The 22,215-nt window shown below is 44.2% G+C and overlaps 1 long non-coding RNA gene across 1 annotated transcript in view; it reads right to left on the reverse strand.

Moving 5' to 3' along the window:
• Positions 1-21,780, reverse strand: part of LOC110260300 — a 44,550-nt gene extending 22,770 nt beyond the window's left edge. Inside the window, exons 1-2 of the long non-coding RNA XR_002343362.1 lie at positions 21,632-21,780; positions 5,819-6,558 (exon numbers count right to left, since the gene is read on the reverse strand). This is a non-coding gene — a long non-coding RNA (uncharacterized LOC110260300). The remainder of the gene's footprint in view (positions 1-5,818; positions 6,559-21,631) is intronic.

The following is a 22,215-nucleotide window of genomic DNA, read 5'->3' on the forward strand; positions in this document are numbered from 1 at the left end:
TTGGGGCTCTGGGAAATGTAATCTTCATTTTACATGGCCATGCGTCCAGCTAAATTTGGGGGGTTAATTTCAAAAGAAAAATAAATGAGTATCGGGGGACATCTCCCAGTCTCTGCCAAAGCTATCTGTGGGCACAGATTAGGTGACAAGATCAATTGTCAGTTGAAGCAATTCCTCACCAGTGACACCAAAGTCATGTCACCTCCCTCAGATCTTTTTGATCTCAACACAGATGCTCATGCTTCCTCCTTATCTGAAAGCAAAAGCAGTTCATAAAATACACACTGAAAAGAGGATAGGTCAAAATCTCTGTGCTTTTTTCCATTCTTCTTCTTTTGAAAATTTTACATGTATCATAGGGTGACAAATTTAAGTACCACGGAAGAGTAAAAAAGCACAAATTCCCTTCTGCTGCAACCCCTGCCCCTAATCTTAACTTGAGAGTAGTCTCTTTTTTCTTTTCTTTTCTTTTCCTTTTTTTTTTTTTTTTTTGGTCTTTTTAGGGCTGCACCTGCAGCATATGGGAGTTCCCAGGCTAAGGGGCTGAACTGGAGCTGCAGCTGCTGCCCTACACCACAGCCACAGCAATGCCAGATCCAAGCTGCATCTGTGACCTACACCACAACTCGTGGCAATGCTGGATCCTTAACCCACTGAGTAAGGCCAGGGATCAAACCTGCATCCTCATGGATACTAGTCAGATTCGTTTCCTCTCAGCCACAATAGGAACTCCAAGTTACCACTATTCATTGCCATAATGCAGTGGGGGGTCAAAGACTACAAATGTTATAAGTTGGAAGGGGCTTGAGGAATCACAATGTATTCTCACAAGTTATTTCTCAGTTTATGTTGAAATGGAAATGGGGCAAGACTTGTTATTTTTTCCCCCATTTATCTTAAGGAATTTCCTTCCTTCCTTTCTTCCTTCCTTCCTGCTGCACCCGTGGCATATGAAAGTTCTCAGGCTAGGGGTCAAATCAGAGCTACAGCTGCCAGCCTACACCACAACCACAGTAACGTAGGATCCGAACCTCATCTGCAACTTACATCACAGCTCACAGCAACACTGGATCCCCAACCCACTGAGCAAGGCCAGGGATGGAACCCGCATCCTCATGGATACTAGTCGGATTCGTTTCCGCTGAGCAACAATGGGAACTCCCTCTTTATTTTTATTTTATTTTATTTTTGCTTTTGAGGGCTGTACCCACAGCATAGGGAAGTTCCCAGGCTAGGGGTTGAATTGGAGCTATAGCTGCCAGCCTATACCACACCCACAGCAATGTGGAATCTGCGACCTACACCACAGTTCACGGCAATGCCATATCCTTAACCCACTGAGCAAGGCCAGGGATCAAACCTGCAACCTCATGGTTCCTAGTTGGATTCATTTCTGCTGTGCCACAACAGGAACTCCCCTCTTTCTAAGAATTTTTTTTTGAAAGTACTTCATACAAAAGTAACCATGGAACTTCTCTTGGGATCTTCAGTAATATGAACCAGAATATTCTTTTTTGTGCTCTAGTAAGTGTGAGTGTGACTTTGCTGACAGTGTCCTTAGAGGCCATCATCCAAGAGAATATGAAACAAATGGAAGGAAAGTGAACCATCCCTCTTTTCCACCACAGCATGGGGGGCTCCACTGGCACAGAAGATGGCAGAAACCCTTAGCCAGGAATCATGGGGTCTGACACATGACAAGGGGTCAGTGGAAGCAGCAATACCCCTTGGAAGGACAGTGGTGTCTGGGGGAGATCCCCAGCAGAGAGGGCTCTAGCAAGAAGAGGGGAAGACAGTGGTCAATGTGGTGTAGTAATTATACTATATGCCCCCCACTTTGCTCTGTTACCTGCATATCTCTCTCTCCTCTCCCCACACCCCTCCCCCTCTTTCTCTCTCTCTCTCTCTCTCTCTCTCTCACACACACACACACACACACACACACTCTCTCTCTCTCTCTCTCTAGCCCCCTCCCCACCCCGGTAACTTGGCCACGTGCTCAGTGGAGGTCCTTTACCACTGCCATTGTCATTACCTCACGGCCTAACAGTACCAGCTGCCTCAGCCTCCCCCAGGAGAGGGCTTGGCTTCTGCATGGCTTCTATCATATCTGTTGGAATGGTACTGGAGCCCTGATGCTTCCCAACTGCACCCCAAATGCTGTGGCTCCTCCCACATTTCTGGGCTCAGGAAAAGACCACACTGCAGGGTAGGGGACCTGGCTTTCCCAGCAGCTTCCCAGAGGGTTCATGAAACTCAGCATGGAAGTGCAGGGGAATGAATGCTCCATGCAGTGAACTAAAACATTGACAAGGAAATCAAAGACTGGCTGATATACCCCTCACCTTTCTTCCCCAAAGGCAGGGGTACAAAGCACAGTGTTTCGACCTGGCTTGTCTGAACAACAGTCTGCATAACCAAGCAACCCACTGTCTTTTCTCGTGCAGCTGAGGGCAGCTAATCAATGTGCCACCTGGTATTTACTTTCACTCCTTTCTACTTTGGCCTCCTGCCCTGGGATTTGCAATAATGCTGCAGCATGTGAGGTTTGCCTCTGGCTTTTTTTTTTCCCTAGGGAACATGGGCTAGGAGGGTAACTACAGATATTTGTTAGAGTTCCCGTGGTGGCACAGCGGAAATGAATCTGACTAAGAACTATGAGGTTGCAGGATCAATCCCTGGCCTCGCTCAGTGGGTTAAGGATCTGGCGTTGCTGTGAGCTGTGGTATAGGTTGCAGATGCATCTCAGATCGTGCAATGCTGTGGCTCTGGCGTAGGCTGGAGGCTACAGCTCTGATTAGACCCCTAGCCTGGGAACCTCCATATCCTGCTGGTGTGGCCCTAAAAAAATCAACAGACCAAAAAAAAAAAAAAGATATTTGTCATGAGCATATGTGAGTGTCCATTGGAGGGAGGGTTACAAGATTTGGCAAATAAAAATATAGCATTGAATTTTGAAATACCGGATTCCAAATACACAGAGAATTTTTTTTTTTTTGTCTTTTTGTCTTTTTTTGTCTTTTGTTGTTGTGTTGTTGTTGCTATTTCTTGGGCTGCTCCCGCGGCATATGGAGGTTCCCAGGCTAGGAGTTGAATTGGAGCTGTAGCCACCGGCCTACGCCAGAGCCACAGCAACGCGGGATCCGAGCCTTGTCTGCAACCTACACCACAGCTCACGGCAACGCCGGATTGTTAACCCACTGAGCAAGGGCAGGGACCGAACCCGAGACCTCATGGTTCCTGGTCAGATTCATTAACCACTGCGCCACGACGGGAACTCCCGAGAATTTTTTTTTTGGTATAAATGTGTCCCAAATATTACATGGCACATACTTATGCTAAGAAAATTATCTTCAGCTTATCTGAAATTCTTTTTTTTTTTTTTTTTTTTTGAGAGGGGCCCTCACCTGTGGTATATGGAAATTCCCAGGCTAGGGGTCCTTAACTCACTGAGTGGGGCCATGGATCAAACCTGCATCCTCACAGATACTAGTCAGGTCTGTACCGCACTGAGCCACAACAGGAACTCCTGAAAAAAAAATTTTTTTTTTTGGTCTTTTTAGGGCCACACCCATGGCACACAGAGGTTCCCAGGCAAGAGGTCAAATTGGAGCTGCAGCCACTGGCTTACACCACTGCCATAGCAATGCCAGATCCGAGCTGCATCTGTGACCTACACCACAGCTCACTGGCAATGCTGAATCCTTAACTCCCTGTGCAAGGCCAGGTTCAATCAGCATCCTCATGGATGCTAGTCTGATTTGTTTCCACTTAGCTACAGCAGGAACTCTAGGAACTCCTGAAATTTGAATTTAAATCTGCATCCTGTATTTTATCTGGCAACCCTATCTGCAAACTCCAAGAAATTCCTGGGGGAAGAGACTTTGCAGGGTTTGAGGCAAGGGAACAGTGTAGGGAAAAATGATTTCTACAAAGCTGTACAAAGAATTAAACAGCATAACGAGAGTGTGAAAGGTGAAGAGGGGGTGCAGTGGGAGATAGAATTGTGTCACAATGAAGAAACGTGGGCTTCTACATTGTTAAAGGAATGATGTGATCGCTTTAAAAATATATAGGGCATTCTGATGAAAATTCTGAATGATGAAGCTTTGAAGAAAAATTGGTTAAGGGGCAAGACAAAATAAAGGCAAGAAGGTCAGTTCAGAGATTTTTTTTAGTCACAGAGAGTGGGCTTGGACCCAACCCATGGTGGCTGGGATAGAAGGAAGTTGATGGTTTTGAGATCTTCTGAGGACATAAGATTTAAAAGCTAGGGCGAATAATTAGATGGCCTGGGGAGTGGCAAGGAAGTAGAAGGGATCTGCAATAAAGCATTTCTGCTTAGGTAACCAGCACCACCAGAGCCAATGAAAAGGACAGATTTGCAGGAAGAAAACCAGAGTTCAGTTCTGAACATGTGGAGTTTGAGAGGGTTTGCAGGAGTACTCAGTATGATACTATGATGAAAGATACATGTTATTAGATATTTGTCTAAACCCAAAGAATGGGCAATACTAACAGTGAATCCTCAAGTAAACTATGGTGTTTAGGTGATTCTGATAGGTCAATGCAGGTTCAGTGACTGTAACAAATGTACCACTCTTGGGGGAATGTTGATAAAAGGAAAGGCTATGCATATGTGGGGCTGGGAAATATATGAGCAATCTCTGTACTTTCCACTCAGTTTTGCTATGAACCTAAAACTCCTCTGAAAAGATAAAGGTTTTTTTTTTTTTGTCTTTTTAGGGCCGCACCCGTGGCATATTGAGGTTCCCAGGCTAGGGGATGAATACGAGGTATAGCTGCTGGCTTACACCACAGCCATAGCAATGCAGGATCCAAGCCGTGTCTCTGACTGACACCACAGCTCATGGCAATGCTGGATCCTTAACTCACTGAGCAAGGACAAGGGTAGAAACTGCATCCTCATAGATACTAGTTGGGTTTGTTTCTGCTGGGCCACAAGGGGAACTCCTCCAAGTTGATACTGATCCTTGTAAACCTAAAGCATTATTGGGGCCCTCTGTTAGAGTAGGGGTGAGTGAGGACTGGGTAATAAGTTGTCCTAGCCTCAGCCCACCTCATAGCTGGTCTCCTGGGGTCCATGACTCTCCCAGCGGTCATTTTCCTTTTATAATTTGTTTTCTTTTTAGGGCCACACATGCAGCATATGGAAGTTCCCAGGCTAGGGGCTGAATTGGCACTGCAGCCGCTGGCCTATACCATGGCCACAGCAATGCAGGATCCAGGCAGTGTCTGTGACCTACACCACAGCTCAGGGCAACAGTGGATAATTAACTCACTGAGAAAGGCAGGGATTGAAGCCGCATCCTCATGGATCCTAGTTGGGTTTGTTAACTGCCCAACCATGAAGGGAACTCCTCTTTCTTTCTTTTTTCCTCCCTTCCTTCTTCCTTCCTTTCTCTTTCTTTCCTCCATTCCTTTCTTTCTGTTGCACCTGCTGCATGTGGAAGTTCCCGGGCCAGTGACTCAAGCCATTGCAGTGACAACGCCAGGTCCTCACCCTGATGCGCCACAGGAGAACTCCCCCACACTTGCTTTTGCTGGCATGGGTAGGACCTTAGTTTTTCTGTGGTTTTTGGCTAAAGCAGCATGATTATTATCTAAATGTTTTCTGCATTGCTAGAATGTTCTTTTCATGGTCTTTGGTTAGAGAACAGATTTTTGTTGGTTTGTTGTTGTTGTTGTTTTTTTTTTTTTTTTTTTGGTTTATGCCCATTTGTTTTTCCAGGTTGCCAGTTTCTTAACTTCCAAGTCTGGGATATATGAAACAAAAAAGAAAACTCAGGGAACTCACCATTGTGTTGATCCTCAGGCCCCTGGGTCTCCAGCTAGTCAGACTCCTTTTCTCCACTGTTCAGTCTTCTATGTCTGAGTTTTTGTTTGTACACAGTGGAAGGAATAGGGAAGATGAAAGAAGTCCACATTTCATCCACAGAAATGAGATCTCTGATAACAGAGCACTGGACCAAGGGGATCACTTGACAGCACCAGAGATGGAGAAGTGAGCCCATCACCATGGGATCCGCTGGTCCTTCACATACCAGAACACCCAGAATATGCCATCTTGATAGACAGTGGAATGCCCCCTGAAGGCGTAGCTGAGGTGCTGGCTGAAGTGGAAACCATGTGAGAAGGGTGTGCTATCCTCCTGGACAGAGTATACGCTCCCTTACCAATCCTTACATGGTGCAGTGTCCCCAGCAGGCAGACCACTTGGGCCTGGAGGTTATGCAGTAAAAATAAGAGAGTTCCCACTTGTCATTATTCCAAGTGGTCCACTTTGGAAACTTGTGCTTTCTGCTCCACAGTCCTGGGCACTGCAGAGTTAGAGGTCTTGGCTCCCAGAGGGTGACTGGGTTTCTCATCCTGAGAGACTGGCAGGTAAAGACTCTGATCAATAGGAGGAGATGAGTCTGCTGTGACACAGCGACGGTAGAGATGAACATGGATGGCATGCAGGTGGTCCACTTGGACATCACTTGGTTCGCCCTTGCACAGTTTTGCTGAAAAATGGGCAAATGCAGCAGCCACGGCCTAAGAAGGACATTGCAATCAGGGACTCAGACCCCTCAAGGATAAAGGTCTAGGTCATTCTACCAGGTAAGCCATCTGGACTAGCAGGGCTACTCACCAAACATCAGAGGAGTCTAGAACAGACAGTTGTAGCCATGAGGGCTATCATTTGTCCCACTAAGCATCTTCTAAATTTTCCCCAGGGAAAAGGGCTTGCTAGAAGACTCCTCAAAGAACTGCTTCTCAAGTTCATACAAAGCAAGCAGATTTAAGTGGCACATGGGTGAACTATGGTGGACGCTTTGTGTGCTGCCCAGATCCCTCCTCCCCCACCCAGGATGGAGCCCTCATTTCTCTGACTGCTGAGGGCGTTGGCAGCTAATGGCTTGCTTCTGGAATACTGCTTCCAAGACTGTCTTCAGCAGAGAATTGCCCCATCCACGGTCCTGTGCCCACATCTAAGGACAAGTTGATATGAGGTAATATAAAAACCTGGACAATCGGGACAGCCTGGAAGGCCATCCCAGGTCCAGAGCTCTCCATGGGATTGCCTGCGCCCTTTGCTGTGACTGTATCACAACCCACCTCCTTCTGCCCAATCCTGCTTTCTTCACTCCCCATATATGTTGATTCCTGAGTCACTCCCAATAACCTTTAAAAATTTTTTTAATTTTTATTTTTTATTTTTAGGGCCGCACCCATGGCATATGGAGGTTCCCAGGCTAGGGGTTGAGTCGTCGGAGCTTTTCAGCCTACACCACAGCAATGAAGGATCCAAGCCTTGTCCGCAACCAACACCACAGCTCACAGCAGCGCTGGATCCTTAACTCACTGCATGAGGCCAGGGATTGAACCTGCGTCCTTATGGATAATAGTCAGATTCATTTCTGTTGCGCCACAACAGGAATGCTCCCTTTTTTCTATGTACAAAGGAATAAGATGATTTCAACCAAAAAGCTTGAATTTACTTGATCAACATACATTGTGTAACTATTTAAGAATTTCCCGTTGCAGTTTTATGAATGTGAAGGAAGGAAAAAAACACTACTAGTTTAAAAATGGGCCACACAATATCTTTAGAAAAAGAAGTGTTTTTTTATTTAACATTAATGCTTAGAAAGCAATTTTGTTGTAGGAAATAGCCCATAGCAGTGTGGCTGGGCTAGGAAAAGACCTTAAGCTAAATTACTGTACATATTGGAGAGAAAGAAATTTTTTTTTTTTTTGTCTTTTGTCTTTTTGTTGTTGTTGTTGTTGTTGTTGCTATTTCTTGGGCCGCTCCCGCGGCATATGGAGGTTCCCAGGCTAGGGGTTGAATCGGAGCTGTAGCCACCGGCCTACGCCAGAGCCACAGCAACGCGGGATCCGAGCCGCGTCTGCAACCTACACCACAGCTCACGGCAACGCCAGATCGTTAACCCACTGAGCAAGGGCAGGGACCGAACCCGCAACCTCATGGTTCCTAGTCGGATTCGTTAACCACTGCGCCACGACGGGAACTCCAGAAATTTATTTTTTAATGTGTATTGAAGCTGGAGTTCCCGTTGTGGCTCAGTGGTTAATGAACATGACTAGTATCCATGAGGACACAGGTTTGATCTCTGGCCTCAACTCAGTAGATTAAGGATCCAGTGTTGTGAGCTGTGGTGTTGGTTGCAGACTGGTCCCAGATCTGGCATTGCTGTGGCTGTGGTGTAGGCCTGTGGCTACAGCTCCAATTAGACCCCTAGCCTGGGAACCTCCATATGCCATGGTGTGGCCCTAAAGGGAAAAAAATTAAAAAAAATTTAAAAATATCATATTTGAAGTTGATTTCTTCAAGCAATGTTAGCATCTTATTGAAGATCCAGCACGTGAAGTGTGGAAATGGGTTCCCTGCAGTTCTGTCTACTAATTTGTAGGAAGTCAGGCAAGTTTCTCTTGGCTGAGGACGGGAGTCAGCTCTGCATGTGCTCTTTGTTCCTGAGCATCCCTCTGCTTTCCCAGCAGTTATTCCAGAACCCACAGCCCCTCCAGGGCATTGGAGCCAGCATGATGAAAGGGGGTTAATTTACCCTCATATGCCATGTATCTGCCTCTGGTCAAACAAAATTACATTTCTTAAAACCCAAGTGGTATTTAGGGTCATAACAAACTTAGGTGTGATGAATGTGAGAGGTCTGGATTGTTTGCAGTAAGAAAGGAAAATCGAAATGGAGTTGGTATTGCTAAGAGATCTCTCTAAAATGGAACCAGGAGGCTACTAAGGAAGTGTGACTTATGTGCCCCTCAGCCTGGACAGAATCTGACCTTTTGACCTGATGATGTCATCCTGAACACCTGCAAGAAATTCTATCTACTTTAAAATAATTTCTGACAGTCTGTCTATTTATTGGACCCCCTACCCTAAAACAACTTGTGATTAATTAAGGACAAATATTTTCTGACTCAGGTCAGAATCAACCATGATTCTCACCATGCGACTCTTAACCACCTGGAAGCATTTTTTTTGGTACCTGCAGCACGTGGAGGTTCCCAGGCTAGGGGTCCAATTGAAGTTGTAGCTGCAGGCCTACGCCACAGTCACAGCAACATGGGATCCATGTTGTATCTGCAACCTACTCTATGGCTCACAGCAACGCTGGATCTTTAACCCACAGAGCGAGGCTAGGGAGCAAACCTGCGTCCTCATGGATACTAGTTGGGTATGTTAACCACTGAGCCATGACGGAAACGCCTGGCTTTTTGTCTTTTTAAGACTTGTCTCTTTCTCTTCCTTGGAACACTCAGGGTTACCCAAAATTGTGCCTCTTGAATTACAATAAAAAAATTTTTTTTATTAAAGTATAGTTGGGTTATAGTGTGCTGATGTCTGCTGTATAGCAATGTGACCCAGTCATACATATATACACATTTTTTCTTAAACATTATTTTCCATCATGGTCTATCCCAGGAGGTCGAATATAGTTCCCTGTGCTATACAGTAGGATCTTATTGCTTTTCCATTCTAAGTGTAATAGTTTTCCATTCTAAGTGTAATAGTTTTCATCAAACTCCCAGTCCATCCTACTCTTGAATTACAAATCTCAAGATACCCAATAAACTCTTTTCTTATTTGCTGGCTCCTGGGTTATTTTTTTGTCGTCAAAGAAGAACAGAACTGGGTTCTGTGAAGAGGGTACAGTTAAATAAGGAGTTATAGAACTCTTCCTGAGGGTCCCCCCCCCCACCGCTTTGAGAAGGAATCCACTTAAATTTTTTGTGACATTCCAATTTTAAAAAATATTTACTTGTGTTTACCCATGAAGCCCCGATAGGATGCAGTGAGGGTTTAAATAGACTTGCTCATGGGAGGCCTCTCCCAACCCCCAATAGATGCGTGGCCAGAAGAGCACTGTAGTGGGAAAAAGCTGCCGAGTGCCTCCCTGTCAGACCCCGAGGACTTGGCCAGAGCCTTTAGCCTCCTTAAGGACTTCTCTTTTTACTTGCAATAAAAAGTCTTTCTGGCTTTTTATTTATTGTAAATAATCCTCAAGAAAACCTTAAATTATTATCGATGGCTTAAAAAAAACTTTCTTCTACTTCCAACACTTCTGACTCCAATTGCATGTGGGGTTTCCCACATCAACCACTTCAACTCTTTAGCACCAAGTGGGTGTCCAACAACTCAATTCTGACACCAACTACCCAGAGCTTGCTCAGACCCTAGAGGTTAGGGGCTCAGTCCCATAAGACTGCCCCCCATTTCAGATGCCAATTGTAAGTAGCAGGTCCCCTACTTCCATCCCACTTGGCTACAAATTGATAATTTGCCACAGTAGCTCACAGAACTCAGGAGAACACTTAATTACATTTACCACTTTATTATCAATGATATAATAAAGGATAGAGATGATAGCCAGGTGAGGAGGTACATCAGGCAAGGACCAGGTCCTGAGCACAGGAGCTTCTGACCCTACGGAGTTTGGGAAGCCCAAGCCCTGTTATATAGGGTGTTTATGGAGACTTCATTCCATAGGCATGGTTGATTAAATCATAGGAATCAGTGATTAACTCAGTCTCCAGCCCCTCTCCTCACCAGGAGATCAAGGTAGAAGAGTCAGGGACCAAAGAAAATATAACAAAAGATGTTCCTATCACTCAGGAAGTTACAAAAGTTTTGGAAGTTCTGTGCCAGGAGCAAGGGACAGAGACCAAATACATGCTTTTTTTATTATGTCACAGTGGCCAAGAAATCAAGGAGGAAATAAAGTAGAGAGGAAAATAACCACAGGTTTCCTCCTCAACTCTTGGTGAGGCAAGAGACATGGAAATGTCAGGGTGGGCTTTCTCCCTGCTCAACCTTGACCTCAGGGTGAAGAGAGGCATTGCCTCTGCCTCCAGCCCAGGGCAGGACATTGAGGTCTTGCACGAGGGTAGCTCTGGGCACAGAACCTAAATGGGTGCTGACCTGGTTCCTCTGGTACCTGGAAGGGACTTGCCAAAAATGGGTTATCTATTTACTCAGAAAAGCTAGACCTTGGGTAAATGTCTTAACGCCCATGGGCCTCAGTTTCCTCAGTTGTAAGATGGGAGTGATAAAAAGACCTCACAACCCCTTAACTAAGAAATTTAGGGCCAGATAATTTGTGAAATTCAGTTTTTCAGATCTGAGAGAGGAAATAAGGTATCCTTAAGTGTCTATTTTATGTATTATGCAACACTTGCTCCCATCCCCGTGGGGTCTGGAGCAGTACCCTGCAAGCAAATGTGCTGCACAAGGCACTGGAGGACTGAGGAGTTTCCACTGAGGCCCTGAATCCTCGTCCTCCACAGCTAGCTCTCCTGTCCCCTCATACACATGACCTTAGCCCCTAATTGCTCCCCTCCTCCTGAAGAAATCTTATTTGCCCAAACCAGGTCTGCTGGTGTGCAAGAATTCTCTCTCCCAAGATCTATCCTTGACTAAATATTCCTGAGACCTGCTAAATTAGGACTGATTCTCCTGCTAAAGCCCTATTAAAAAATTCTTCCTGTCTTTCTGAAGGCTGAGCACTCCTTTCAGGGACTTCTCACACTTGGAATTCTGGAATAAAGGCTTATGCTGCCAGTGCTCCAGCTGCCTTTCTTCCACAACATTCAGAATTCTATGTGACACACGGGGACACTCGCAGTAAGGAGGGTGGACAACAACCATAAAGAACCTCTCAGAGGTAAGGGTAGCTTAGGTGCCAAGCGACTTACAACAGCTTCCTGTTTTCAGAGCTTTTTGGATTTTGGAAATGAGGATATGAGATTGAGGACCTGTAGTACATGTGAAAGTGCTTAGAACAGTGCTGGGCATATGGTGCTTAAAAAATACACTGAGAGGGTTCTGTAATTAAGGAACCGTTACTCTGGGAGCTCAGCTTCACAGGTGAACAGAGTGATCACAGCTTAGGGCAACCCCATTTGAGAGGCATTTTCTTATCCTTGTACCCCGAGAAACTGTGGGGAGTGAGGGTCCAGCCAGGCTGCCTGTTTGCAAGAGATATGTGTCCTTAACAGCTCAAATTAAAGTCTCTGAATGCAGCCTGTGTGTAGAGGCTCTGGTTTCTCACTTGCTAAATTATTTGTTTTTGCATAAGGCAATAGGAAAACAATCAGTTCCATAGCTTGAAGAGTGGCCCAGAATTCTTGTGCTTCCTACGAAGGAACGGAGGGCCAAAGATGGAAAAAGTAATTTTTTTTTTCCGCTTTTTGCTTTTTAGGGCCACACCTGCAGCTGTAAAAAGTAAAACGCTGTATGGAAGTTCCCAGGCTAGGGGTTGAATCACAGCTGCAGCTTCCAGCCTATGCCACAGCTGCAGCAATGCTGGATCCAGCTGCATCTGCAAACCTACACCTCAGCTTGCAGCAATGCTGGACCCTAACCCACAGAGTGAGGCCAGGGATGGAAACTGTATCCTCACAGACACTATGTCAGGTTCTTTTTTTTTTTTTTTTTTTTTTTGGTCTTTTTTTGCCATTTCTTGGGCTGCTCCTGCAGCATATGGAGGTTCCCAGGCTAGGGGTCGAATCGGAGCTGTAGCCACCGGCCTACACCAGAGCCACAACAATGCTTTTATAAAGGAATTTCCTTGCCCCTTCCACCATGTGAAGACACAAGAGGTCTGACTCAGAAGAGGGCCCTTACCTGACCATGCTGGTACTCTGATCTTGTACGTCCAGCCTCTAGAACCATAAGAAATACATTTCTATTATTATTATTACTATTATTTTGTCTTTTCAGGGCTGCACCTGCAGCATATGGAGGTTCCCAGGCTAGGGGTCTAACTGGAGCTTCAGCTGCCGGTCTACCACCACAGCCACAGCAATGTCAAATCCGAGCCATGTCTGTGACCTATACCACAGCTCATGGCAATGCTGGATCCTTAACCCACTGAGCGAGGCCAGGGATCGAACCCACAACCTCATGGTTCCTAGTTGGATTCTTTCCCACTGCGCCATGATGGGAACTCCACATTTCTGTTATTTTTAAGCCACCCTGTCTGGAGTATTTTGTTATAACAGCCAAACCAACCAAGACAGTCCTTCTCTTGTGGAGTTTCCATTCTACCAAAGAGAATGGACTAATGTAATTATTTGTGCTGTAAGTACTAGGAAGACAATAAAGAAGAGTGATGGTGCTAGAAGTGACTGGAAGTGGACTTTTTGTTGCTGTTTTTTTCTTTTTTTTTCCTTTAGGGCCACATTCTTGGCTAGGGGTTCCCAGGCTAGGGGTCAAATCAGAGCTATAGCTGCCGTCCTACACCACAGGCACGGCAAGGCCAGATCCTGGTCAGATTTGTTTCCACTGCATCACAAGGGGAACAACTGGAAGAGGATATTTTGGATGGGGTGGTCAGAGAGAATCTCTGTGAAGTTATCTTTAACAGTTGAGAAGGCTGAGAAGCTGACTCATAAAGAACCAAGAGAAGTAACTTCTTGGAGGAAGGAAGAGCAAGTGTAACGCCCCTGATGTGGAAGAGGTTTGAGATATTTGGGGAATGGCAAGGGGACATGTGACCTGAGCCACAGTTGTGGCAATGCCAGATCTTTAACTGCTAGGTCACCAGGGAACTCTGCAAGCCACATAATATCTTGACAGTTCAACTCTGTCACAACTCTATCTAGGCTTTTGTCTCCATCTTGCTTTTAGGAAAAACTATTAATGAACGGCCCCATCACTCCTGATTGCCCCACACCTCCACACAGCACTCATGCACATTTCTGATAAGTAAAGATTCTGACTCTAAACCTAAACTTCTCAGAAATTATAGAGAAGCAACAAGAGGAATGGAAGAATGACTGTTAGGGGCTCAGTGCAGTGGATGCTGCTTTAAGATCTCTGACCAAAGCCAGTTGCCCATCTCTGCAAACTAGCTGGCTAATGATTTTTCCTTCTTCCCAGTAAAAGCTTTACCTAGACAGGTAGCTTCTGTTTGCCTGGGAGCTAAAACAGGTCACATTAACAGTGAATTCTAGCTTATGGCCCTCATCTCCACTCATGGCAGTGGAACCTCTATTCCTCTGAAAGCTTCTCCTATCACTGACATGTCTCTTGAAGGCTTATAAATGAGCTCAAACTCCACTGCCTGCCAAGGCCGCCACTGCTGGCAGTGCTGCGGGAGGGCCCTTTTTATTGTCAGAAGCATTAGTTGAGCCACTTTCAGGGTGCAAAACTGTGTCAGGCACCCTGACACTAGCCCACAACTGATCCACTGTTGCCAAACATACACTTTCAGTTTATGTGGTTGGGTTTTTTTTTTTTTTTTAAAGTCTCTTCTCCTTTCCATTCTGTTCCATTTTTAGACTAAGGCATAAGACCAAGGGAGGGTACAAGCTGGGCTAAAGGATAAATATAAATTGTAGATGTTTTTCTGAATTTACAACTGAACACTGAGGTTACATAATTGCACTAATCCCATATACCTGTCTTTCTCACCTCTTAGTATTCATGGTCTATGTTAATCCCCTCTCTTTGAATGATGGGATGTCACGCCAGGATTATTTAAAAAAAGTTATTAAGAAGACTTTGGCTTCTATGTTCTGGTCTTCCTTCTTTCTCCCTCATTTAGTTGTTCAAAGGCAGCCAGCTGCCATGATATGAGCTGCCCTATGGAGGGGCCCACGTGGCAAAGAACAGAGGGAGGCCTCCGGCCAGCAAGAACTGAGGCCCTCAATCCAACAACACAGAAAGGAGTGAATGCTACTAACAACTGTGTGAGAGAGCTTAGAAGTTGATCTGTTCTCAGTAGATCCCTGAGATGACCACAGCCCTTGGCATGATATGTTCCCCCTGCAGAGCTAAACATGCCTATCTCTCACCAATGGTTCGTCACATTCCCCTAAACTTACTGTTGCCTTCCCAACATATCATGTCTCCGGGCCATGTACATTCCAGGGCCTCTGTAAAACTCTTCCCTTCCTTCCCTCTCTCCTACCTTCTCATTGTCTACCAAGCTTCTGCTTATCCTTCAAGTTCCTATTCAAGAATTGTCTCTGATATAGAGCCTTTCCTTGAGGGGATTCCTTCTCATGTTTCCTTTGCCCCTTGTATAGCCCTCTGTATAACACTAACGACATTGATTTATAATTTTCTGTGTGTTGTCTGTTAATCAACTAGGCAGAAATTTCCCTTAAGGCCAGGGATAATACATATGTTAATATTTGCTTTCTCAGTAATTATTACAGGGCCCCAGGCTTGGCAGGCATTACATGCACACTTGTGAAATGTATAAATTTAATACACAAATGTAAAAAGAGTAAAAATTTTGGTATCAGGCAGGTAGAATGGACATGCACGTTGTTATAGGAATTCTTTCATTTGTACTCTTTGTTTTTTTCTTTTCCTTTTCGGCTGTATCTGCAGCATGCAGAAATTCCTGGACCAGGGATTGAACTTGCACCACAGCAGTGACCTGAGCCATTGCAATGACAATGCTGGATCCTTAACATGCTGAGTCACCAGGGAAATCCTCATTTTTACTCTCTAAATTATTATAATGACATGGAAGGCTGAATTCTAGTGCAAATTCTAATTTAATAATTTTCTTCTGACAGATAACTTTCTCTTCCTGTTTAATATCACAAAATCATTGAAATGCTAGGAAGAATATTCTTCTAAAGCTTAGTTGTGTTTTTGATTAAAAAGTTAATTCAAAGGTATGTGTTAATATGTTTTTTATTTACCAAGCACTATCTAGGCAGGTGGAAAACATGTCCTATAGATTGACAGGAGTCAAAAATTGTCTCCAGGGGGTGTGGAGAAAAGGGAACCCTCCTGCACTGTTGGTGGGAATGTAAACTGGTACAGCCACTATGGAGAACAGTTTGGAGATACCTTAGAAATCTATACATAGAACTTCCATATGACCCCGCAATCCCACTCTTGGGCATCTATCCGGACAAAACTCTACTTAAAAGAGACACGTGCACCCGCATGTTCATTGCAGCACTATTCACAATAGCCAGGACATGGAAACAATCCAAATGTCCATCGACAGATGATTGGATTTGGAAGATGTGGTATCTATACACAATGGAATACTATTCAGCCATAAAAAGGATGACATAATGCCATTTGCAGCAACATGGATGGAGCTAGAGAATCTCATACTGAGTGAAATGAGCCAGAAAGACAAAGACAAATACCATATGATATCACTTATAACTGGAATCTACTATCCAGCACAAATGAACATCTCCTCAGAAAAGAAAATCATGGACTTGGAGAAGAGACTTGTGGCTGCCTGATGGGAGGGGGAGGGAGTGGGAGGGATCGGGAGCTTGGGTTTATCAGACACAACTTAGAATAGATTTACAAGGAGATCCTGCTGAATAGCTTTGAGAACTTTGTCTAGATACTCATGTTGCAACAGAAGAAAGGCTGGGGCAAAAATGTAATTGTAATGTATACATGTAAGGATAACCTGACCCCCTTGCTGTACAGTGGGAAAATTAAAAAAAAAAAAAATTGTCTCCAAACCCTCCTACACTGTTGGTGGGAGTGTAAGTTAGTACGACCACTATGGAAAACAGTATGGAGGTTCCTCAGAAAAGTAAATAGAGAACTACCATACGACTCAGCAATTCCACTATTGGGCACAAGCCCAGACAGAACTATAATTCGAAAAGATACATGCACCTCTATGTTTATTGCAGCTCTATTCACAACAGCCAAGACACAGAAATAATCCAAATGTTCATCGACAGATGAATGGATTAAGAAGATGTGGTAAATATATACAATGGAATACTATTCAGCATAAAAAGGAACAAAATAATGCCATTTGCAGGCATGCAGCTAGAGATTATCATACTAAGTGAAGTAAGTCAGAGAGAGGACAAATATCATATGAGATAATTGATATGGGGCATCTAAAATATGGCACAAATAAACCTATCTACAAAACAGACTCATGGATGTAGAGAATAGACTTGTGGTTGCCAAGGGTCAGGGAAGGGAATAGGATGGACTGGGAGTTTGGGGTTAATAGATACAAACTGTTACATTTAGAATGGATAGACAATAAGGTCCTATTGTACAGTGCAAGGAACTATATATCCAATCTCCCAGGATTGCCCATGATGGAAAATAATATAAAAGAAAGAATGCCAAAAAAAGTGACTGAGTTACTTTTCTGTACAGCAGAAATTGGCACACACTGTAAATCAACTATACTTCGATAAAAAGTGGAAAAAAAAGAATTATTCCCCAAACATCTGGAAAACCATTTTTAGTCAAATATAAGTGTGCATGAAAGAATAAAATACAAAACTTAAAGTAGTCAGCAAAAGGGTAGGTTTGTATTATTACCTTTTTTTTTTTTAGGGCCGCATCTGAGGCATATGGCAGTTCCCAGGCCAGGGGTTGAGTCAGAGACACAGCTTCTGGCCTATAGCACACCCATAGCAACACCAGATCCAAGCCTCATCTATGACCTACACTGCAGCTCACAGCAACGCTGGATCCTTAATCCCCTGAACAAGGCCAGGGATCAAACCCACATCCTCACAGATAACTAGTTGGGTTCTTAACCCCTTGAGCCATGACAGGAACTCCTGTATTACTACTTTTTTTTTTTTTGTCTTTTTAGGGCTGCACGTGTGGCATATGGAGGTTCCCAGGCTAGGGGTCCAGTCAGAGCTACAGCTGCTGGCCTACACCACAGCTGTAGCTGTGTGTCAGATCCAAGCCACGTCTGCAACCTACACCATAGCTCACAGCAACACCCGATCCTTAACCCACCAAGTGAGGCCAGGGATCGAACCTGAAACCTCAAGGTTCCTAGTCAGATTCTTTTCCATTGCGCCACGACGGAAACTCCTATTACTACTTTTTAATGTCTGGGAACATTTGATTAAAGTGAGGGTGGATGACAGGAAGTATGAAGGGAAGGACATCTGATTAATGAAAAATAGTATGTGTGGGCTTTTTCCTCCCTGAAAGTAGTGGTGGGCTATGAAACTTAGTAGTTGCTTGAGGAATTCTCAGACATTTTGTAAAGTTATTTTTTTCAGAAGGTATTTTTTTTAAAACAGAGGCCACAGTTGAAAGCTTTCAATCTCAAAAAGAGATTATATGAAGCAATCTACAGAGCTGCAGAGTAAAAAGTAGGGACAGAAAGAATGGAACAAAAGCTAAGACTCACTAAGATAATAACTAGAAACTACTGAGCATCTCCTTTGTCCCAGACGCTATGCCGGGTATTTTAAAATATTATCTCATTTAATCTCCATGAAAATCCAATGATGTAGGAGCTAATATTTTCACCTTTTTAATGAGGTCACGCTTAAGTGACTCTAAAGATAGCTCTCGTCACATCACTAAGCAAGCTACTATTTGAAACATGTATACTGTGGAGTTCCTGTCGTAGCTCAGCAGTTAATGATCCCAACTAGGATCCATGAGGATGCAGGTTTGATCCCTGGCCTTTGTCACTGGGTTAAGGATCCAGCATTGCCGTGAGCTAACGTGTAGGTTGCAGACAGATCTCAGATCCTGAGTTGCCGTGGCTGTGGTGTAGGCCGACGGCTTTAGCTCTGATTCAACCCCTAGCCTGGGAACCTCCATATGCTGCAGGTGTGGCCCTACAAAAAAAAAAAAAGCAAAATCAAAATGGATTTGGTATTGCTAAGAGAGCTCTCTAAAATGGAGCCAGAGGTTACTAAGCAAGTGTGACTTATGCACCTCTCAGCCTGGATGGAATCTGACCTTTGACCTGATGAAGTTATCCAAAACATCTGCCAGAAACTCAAGGTGCTAACTGGACCCCTACCCTAAAACAACTTGTGGTTCCTTAAGGACAAATATTTTCTTTTTTAAAAAATTCAATGAATTTTATATGTACAGTCGTTACAACCATCATCACAAACTAATTTTAGAACATTTCCATCCCAAACTCCAGTCCACCCCTCTTGCAGCTGAGCTAGTGCCCTGTGGGGCTTCTAGGCACACAAACCTACTGTGGCTCCCTTTGCCTGGCATAGCAATAAAGCTATCTTTTTCTCCTTCACCTAAAATTCTGTCTTCACGTTTCTATTTGGCAATGGGCTGAATTTTGGCAACACTCTCTCCTAGACACCTGTCCCCTTTGGTAGATATAAGTTTTTCAAAGTCTGTGACCCTGTTTCTGTTCTGCAATAAGTTCATTTGTATCCTTTTTTTTTTTTTTTTTAAGATAGGACAGATATTTCTGACATGTCAGAGTCAATCACGATTCTTTTTTTTTTTTTTTCTTCCTTTTGCTTTTTAGGGCTGAACCTGTGGCATATGGAAGTTCCCAGGCTAGGGGTCAAATCAGAGCTCTAGCCGCCGGCCTACACCACAGCCACAGCAATGCCAGATCTGAGCCATGTCTTCAACCTACACCACAGCTTAGGGCAACATCAGATCCTTAAGCCACTGAGCAAGTCTGGAGATCGAACCCATGTCCTCATAGATACTAGTCAGTCTTGTTAACCACTGAGCCTCGAAGAGAACTCCCTGAATTGCAAGTCTTTTGACTCCAAATGAACTCTTCTTATTTGCAGCCTCCTGTGTTACTTTTTGGTTGACAGTTCCTCTCTGTGCACAACACCTATTTCATGTTATACTATAGTTATCTGTGGTTAATAGTTCCCTTCCTGGAACAGTCCTCTAATACTTTTAGGCAATTAGGGGGAAGGTCAAGAGTGCATCCTGAGTATTTTGGGCCTTGATTGTTTTCAGCTCAAAATAATCCACATACTTAGAGCAACTGAAATCCCGGGCACCAAATTTCAATACAGCTGTTGCCACTGCAGGGGATGGGGTAAGAAATAGGACAGAAACAGGAGGTCCTACAGAATATTCAGAGGGCACTTATTTTCTCTCAAAAAGAATGATAGCTTCATCTTATCAACAAAAGCTCTAAAAAGTAATGACGGTCATCACTGCAAATGAGTCTTGGCATTGTAACTCCTTTGAGTTATCTCATGCTGTTCAATAGATGTACAGTCAAAAGGCATTTTTAAAATTTTAGATCGGATGATGCAATCATATCAGAGCTTCTTGAATAGACCAAAAAGGCACCAACATTGTTTATCAGGAAGAAAATACCTCATGAATAAACAGAAGTCTTTCCCCCAAAAAAACCCACATGCCAAAGTGGCACATTTTGGGGCAACTCATCCTGAACTACTACACTATGAATGAAACAAACAGGTTGTCCAATGGAGCGTAACTGAGGAAGGCCCCCTAGAAAGAGTGGTAAAGAGGCACCTTTAAGAAGTTTTCAATTTTTACTTTAAGATTTAATTTTTACTTTAAGAAGTAACATCTGGAGAAGTTCCCGTTGTGGCGCAGTGGTTAACGAATCTGACTAGGAACCATGAGGTTGCAGGTTCGATCCCTGGCCTTGCTCAGTGGGTTAAGGATCTGGCATTGCCGTGAGCTGTGGTGTAGGTTGCAGACGTGGCTCAGATCCAGCGTTGTTGTGGCTCTGGCATAGGCTGGTAGCTACAGCTCCGATTTGACCCCTAGCCTGGGAACCTCCATATGCCGTGAGAACGGCCCCAGAAATGGCAAAAAGACACACACACAAAAATGACATCTGGAGTTCCCATCGTGGCTCAGCGGTTAAAGAACCCGACTAGTATCCATGAGGATGAGGGTTCAATCCTTGGCCTTGCTCAGTGGGTTAAGGATCTGGTGTTGCCATGAGCTGTGGTGTATGTCACAGACATGGCTTGGATCCCACGTTGCTGTGGCTGTGGTGTAGGCCTGGCAGCTGCAGCTCTGATTCAACCCCTAGCCTGGGAATCTTGATATGGCTAAAAAGTAAAAAAAAAAAAAAAAAAAAGGAAGTGACATCTGAGTAGAGATCTGTATGTGAGTGAGGTAGCCATGCATATATGTGAGTGAGGAGCATTTGGGGCAGAAAAAACAGCCAGTGCAGAGACAGACACTAAGGGGAGGTACTTCAAACTGGAGGGTTTGTAGACCTCATTCTCATGCTCTGATCGTGAGATCAAGTTTTAGGCACTTGTTTTGTACTGGGGCTATAACAGGGCTTATACATCAGCAATAGGGTATAGCAATAAACAAAAAAGATTTTTGTTAGTCCTCTTGGAAAAAAAATCATTCTGAAACTTACAAAAGGCTCCTATTTTGCATATTAACAGAAAAATAGAATATAGAGCCAGAAGAGGTATCAGAATTGAAAACAGGGGCCCAAAAAAGGTAAGATGAACCACCATCACACGACTTAATAATGGCAGAGCTGAGATTAGAACACTAAATTTGAAACTCCTTTCCTTAAAAGATTAAGGATGAAATATTTGTAACTGGCACGCACACAAGCTATTTGTATTAAACATTCATTTTGAAAATGAGAAACCTGATTTTTCTCCTAAGTCTTTCCCACTTAGTTTTCCATCTAGCTGACGCTCTCCCAAATTCAGTTGTTGAAAAGGAAATCAAAATTTAGTATCTATGAGACATGGAGGCTCAGTAAACTTTTTGTAATAATTATTTCATGATGTATGGCAGTTAAATCATTATGCTGTACACCTTAAACTTATGCAGTGCTTTATGTCAATTACATCTCAGTTAAACTGGAAAGAAAAAAAAAGGAAGCCAACTTTGACTTACCTGAATATGCAAGTGGTGTGTGTAACATCCTTTGGCCACCAGAAGGCACTGCAGGTTCCTCCTCAGAGTAAATGGTGTCCTTTCTGTACCCAAGTTCTTTTCTTTCTTTTTTTTTTTTTGTCTTTTGTCTTTTTTGTTGTTGTTGCTATTTCTTGGGCCGCTCCCGCGGCATATGGAGGTTCCCAGGCTAGGGGTCAAATCGGAGCTGTAGCCTCCGGCCTACACCAGAGCCACAGCAACGCGGGATCCGAGCCGCGTCTGCAACCTACACCACAGCTCATGGCAACGCCGGATCGTTAACCCACTGAGCAAGGGCAGGGACCGAACCCGCAACCTCATGGTTCCTAGTCGGATTCGTTAACCACTGCGCCACGACGGGAACTCCATGTACCCAAGTTCTGGCTGAGTAGCCTGAGAACCTTCCAGGCTCAATGTGGGGAAGCCGAGTTGGAGACCGGAAATGGAGGCGGGGCTTCAGTTCACACACCTGTGGCCCACACCTGCCTGCTCAGGTGACTGGTCCGGGGCCCCAAGTTACTTCACCTTTGTTGAACACCTCAGCCTCTGAAGGCTGCTTATACCAG

Source organism: Sus scrofa, chromosome 4 (assembly GCF_000003025.6).
Source record: "Sus scrofa isolate TJ Tabasco breed Duroc chromosome 4, Sscrofa11.1, whole genome shotgun sequence".
Classification (NCBI taxonomy): Eukaryota; Metazoa; Chordata; class Mammalia; order Artiodactyla; family Suidae; genus Sus; species Sus scrofa.